Here is a 6,061-nt window from a genome sequence, read left to right on the forward strand (position 1 = left end):
TAACACTCACCACACACCATAACACCCACCACACACCAACACCATAACACTCACCACACACCATAACACCCACCACACACCAACACCATCCATAACACTCACCACACACCAACATCATAACACCTCACCACACACCATAACACTCACCACACACCATAACACTCACCACACACCATAACACTCACCACACACCATAAACACCACCACACACCAACACCATAACACTCACCAACACCAACACCATCACTCACCACTCACCACACACTAAAGCACTCACCACACAATCATACCACACACACCATAACACTACCACACACCATAGCACTCACCAACACCAAAACACTACCACACACCATAACACTCACCACACACCATAACACTCACACCACACACCATAACACCACACACCATAACACTCACCACACAACACCTCACCACACACCAATAGCACTCACTAACAATTCATAACACTACCACCACAATATACTACCACCATAGCACTCACCACACACCATAGCACTCACCACACCTTAACACCTCACCACACACCATAACACTCACCACACACCATAACACTCACCACACTTCACCACCATAAATCCAACACAAGATGTAGTTCTATATGTGAGTTTCTTGACATTACATCACACCCAGGTACCGTCTGGCCAGGTGTACGGCTGGTGAAAGTTACTGTTAGAGTGCTGAGCCAGTGTGTGTGTGTGTGTGTGTGTGTGTATGTATGTATATATGTATGTGTGTGTGTGTGTGTGTGTGTGTGTCTGTGTGTGTGTGTATGTGTGTTTTATGTATGTATGTATGTATATATGGTATGTATATATATGTGTGTGTGTGTGTGTATGTGTGTATGTATGTATGTAATAATAATAAATATATAAATAATTAACGGTTATTGAAATGCAGCCCGAAGGCTGAAAATATACATTGACATAAATGTATGTGTGTATGTGTGTGTGTGTATGTGTGTTTGTATGTATGTATGTATGTATGTATGTATGTGCTAGTATGTGTGTGTGTATGTGTGCTTGTATGTATGTATGTATGTATGTATATGTATGTATGTGTGTATGTGTGCTTGTATATATGTATGTATGTATGTATGTATGTATGTGTGTGTGTGTATGTGTGTTTGTATGTATGTATGTATGTATGTATGTATGTATGTATGTGTGTGTGTGTGTGTGTGTATGTGTGTTTGTATGTATGTATGTATGTATGTATGTATGTATGTATGTGTGTGTGTGTGTATGTGTGTTTGTATGTATGTATATGTATGTATGTATGATGTATATGTATGTATGTATGTATGTATGTGTGTGTGGGTCACCCTTGAACACCATCCCAGTCACTCTTCTCATTTCCATCATTCCTCTCTCTCTCTGCCTTCTATGATCCTGTCTCTGCCCTCTTCCAACCTCTCCATCATCACACTATCCTCGCACTGTACATCCCATCCCATCCTCTTTAACCCCCTTCATCCTTCACCACAACGCTCCATCCACTCGCACCCTCTGCTTCCTAAACCACACCCCCCCCTCCCCCCACACCCCTCCCCACACCCCCTCCCCACTCCCCACACCCCCTCCCCACACCCCCCCCACACCTCCTCACCTCCCCACACCCTCCTCCCCACACCCTCCTCACACCCTCCCTACCCCCTCCCTCCCCACACACCCCCTCCTCCCCACCCCTCCCCACACCCTCCCTCCCCACTCCCCACACCCCCTCCCCACACCCACCCTCCACCCTCCCCACACCCTCCCTACACCCTCCCTCCCCACACCCTCCCCACACCCCCCTCCCCACACCCCCTCCCCCATCCCTCCCCACACCTCCTCCCCACCCTCCCTCCCCACACCTCCCCACCCCTCCCCTCCCCCCTCCCTCCCCACACCCTCCCCACACCTCCCCAACTCCCTCCCTCCCCACACCCTCCCCACCCTCCCCACACCCTCCTCCCTACACCCCTCCCTCACCCCCTCTCCCTACACCCTCCCACACGCATCCACCTCCATTCCTCAGCTCCTAAATTACGTTATAAAACCAAGTGGACAAAAACCTCCAGTGAGGCTCCGATCTCGAAGCTCAGCGGCTCAAACCTCGACTCATGGTGCATGCTGTAACACCTGTCTGTCTGTCTGTTTGAGCCCTGTCTGGTGTGTGGTGCATGTTAACACCTGTCTGTCTGTCTGTTTGAGCCCTGTCTGGTGTGTGTGTAATGTCTGTCTGTGAAATTGGAGTCCTGCCTGCTAATGTTTACCTGTCTTGGTTCTGTCTGCGTGTGGTGCATTCTATTCTGTCTGTCTGTCTGATAGGGTGTCTAATCTTCAGGTGATCTAACCTAACCTAACCACACAAAAAATAATAAAAAAAAATTCTCAAAGGATCGCACTATATTTCCCCCGGTAAGTGATGACGTCAGAACACGTCTAGAAGTGGCACTTAATTAGCCTCAGGCACCGAAGATGGCGGGTGTAGATGGCACCCAAATGGCACTGAGACTCTACCCTTCACCCTCCTGTCCCCCTCACTAGTATGAAACCCTCTACCTCCACTTTCTCCTTTACTCCCTTTACTCCTCCCCTATTCTTAAGAGACAACAACAACGACACCAAACAACAACAACGACAAATGACAGAAACAACAACACCATCAACAACAAAAACAACACCACCAACAAATACAATGACAGAAACAACAACAACAACAACAAATTTCAGCCCAGTGGACCTACATGTCTTGAGATGTTTCCTTCGTGGACTAAAGAGAGACAGACGAAGACAGACACATTGAGACAGACATAAGACAGAACACTGAGACAGACGAAGACAGACACCCTGGCAGACAAAAACAGACACACTGAGACAGACGAAGACAGACACACTGAGACAGACGAAGACAGACAAATTGAGACAGACGAAGACAGACACACTGAGACAGACGAAGACAGACAAATAGACAGACGAAGCAACCTTGAGACAGACGAAGACAGACACACGAGACAGAGGAAGACAGACACACTGAGACAGACGAAGACAGACACACTGAGACAGACGAAGACAGACACACTGAGACAGACGAAGAGACAACAACTGAGACAGACGAAGACAGACACACTGAGGAGGACGAAGAAGACACACTGAGACAGACGAAGACAGACACACTGAGACAGACGAGACAGACACACTGAGACAGACGAAGACAGACACACTGAGACAGACGAAGACAGACACCCTGAGACAGACGAAGACAGACACACTGAGACAGAGAAGACAGACACACTGAGACAGACGAAGACAGAGAAACTGAGACAGACGAAGACAGACACACTGAGACAGACGAAGACAGACACACTGAGACAGACGAAGACAGACACACTGAGACAGACGAAGACAGACACACTGGAGACAGACGAAGACAGACACACTGAGACAGGACACAGACACACTGAGACAGACGAAGACAGACACACTGAGACAGACGAAGACAGACACACTGAGACAGACGAAGACAGACACACTGGAGACAGACGAAGACAGACACACTGAGACAGACGAAGACAGACACACTGAGACAGACGAAGACAGACACACTGAGACAGACGAAGACAGACAAGAGAAAGACAGACACGAGACAGACGAAGACAGACACACTGAGACAGACGAAGACAGACACACTGAGACAGACGAAGACAGACACACTGAGACAGACGAAGACAGACACACTGAGACAGACGAAGAGCAGACACACTGAGACAGACGAAGACAGACACCTGAGACAGACGAAGACAGACACACTGAGACAGAGAAGACAGACACATTGAGACAGACGAAGACAGACACACTGAGACAGACGAAGACAGACAAACTGAGACAGACGAAGACAGACACACTGAGACAGACGAAGACAGACACACTGAGACAGACGAAGACAGAAGACAAACACACGAGACAGACGAAGACAGACACACTGAGACAGACGAAGACAGACACACTGAGACAGACGAAGACAGACACACTGAGACAGACGAAGACAGACACACTGAGGAAGGAGACAGACGAGAGAAGACAGACAACTGAGACAGACGAAGACAGACACACTGAGAAGAGAAGAACAGACACATGAGACAGACGAAGACAGACACACTGAGACAGACGAAGACAGACACTGAGACAGACGAAGACAGACACACTGAGACAGAGAAGACAGACACACTGAGACAGACGAAGAGCACACTGAGACAGACGAAGACAGACACACTGAGACAGACGAAGACAGACACACTGAGACAGACGAAGACAGACACACTGAGACAGACGAAGACAGACACACTGGAGACAGACGAGCGAACACTGAGACAGACGAGACAAGACACACTGGAGACAGACGAAGACAGACACACTGAGACAGACGAAGACAGACACACTGAGACAGACGAAGACAGACACACTGAGACAGACGAAGACAGACACACTGAGACAGACGAAGACAGACACACTGAGACAGACGAAGAAGACAACTGAGACAGACGAAGACAGACACACTGAGACAGACGAAGACAGACACACTGAGAACAGACGAAGACAGACACACTGAGACAGACGAAAAGACACACCTGAGACAGACAGACACACTGAGACAGACGAAGACAGACACACTGAGACAGACGAAGACAGACACACTGAGACAGACGAAGACAGACACACTGAGACAGAAGACAGACACACTGAGACAGACGAAGACAGACACACTGGAGACAGACGAAGACAAGACACTGAGACAGACGAAGACAGACAGAGACAGACGAAGACAGACACACTGAGACAGACGAAGACAGACACACTGAGAGACGAAGACAGACACACTGAGACAGACGAACAACACTGAGACAGACGAAGACAGACACACTGAGACAGACGAAGACAGACACTGAGACAGACGAAGACAGACACACTGAGACAGACGAAGACAGACACACTGAGACAGACGAAGACAGACACACTGAGACAGAGAAACAGACACACTGAGACAGACGAACAGACACTGGGACAGACGAAGACAGACACACTGAGACAGACGAAGACAGACACTGAGACAGAGAAGACAGACACACTGAGACAGACGAAGACACACAGACAGACAACAGACACACTGAGACAGACGGAAGACAGACACCCTGAGACAGACGAAGACAGACACACTGAGACAGACGAAGACAGACACACTGAGACAGACGAAGACAGACACACTGAGACAGACGACAGACACACTGAGACAGACGAAGACAGACACACTGAGACAGACGAAGACAGACACACTGAGACAGACGAAGACAGACACACGAGACAGACGAAGACAGACACACTGAGACAGACAGACAGACACACTGAGACAGACGAAACACAAAAAACACAAAAAGAAGACACACTGAGACAGACGAAGACAGACACACTGAGACAGACGAAGACAGACAATGAGACAGACGAAAGACACATGAGACAGACGAAGACAGACACACTGAGACAGACGAAGACAGACACACTGAGACAGACGAAGACAGACACACTGAGAGAGAGAGAAGACAGACACACTGAGACAGACGAAGACAGACACACTGAGACAGACGAAGACAGACACACTGAGACAAGACAGAACACGAGACAGACGAAGACAGACACACTGAGACAGACGAAGACAGAACACTGAGACAGACGAAGACAGACACACTGAGACAGACGAAGACAGACACACTGAGACAGACGAAGACAGACACACTGAGACAGACACAGACACACTGAGACAGAACAACCTGAGACAGACGAAGACACAAAACACAACAGAAGACAGACACACTGAGACAGACGAAGACAGACACACTGAGACAGACGAAGAGACACACTGAGACAGACGAAGACAGACACACTGAGACAGACGAAGACACACACTGAGACAGACGAAGACAGACACAAGAGACAGACAGAGAAAAGACAGACACACTGAGACAGACATAAAGACAGAGACAGACACCGAAAAGACAGGAGAG

This window comes from Homarus americanus, unplaced genomic scaffold (assembly GCF_018991925.1).
Source record: "Homarus americanus isolate GMGI-L3 unplaced genomic scaffold, GMGI_Hamer_2.0 scaffold49667, whole genome shotgun sequence".
NCBI lineage: Eukaryota > Metazoa > Arthropoda > Malacostraca > Decapoda > Nephropidae > Homarus > Homarus americanus.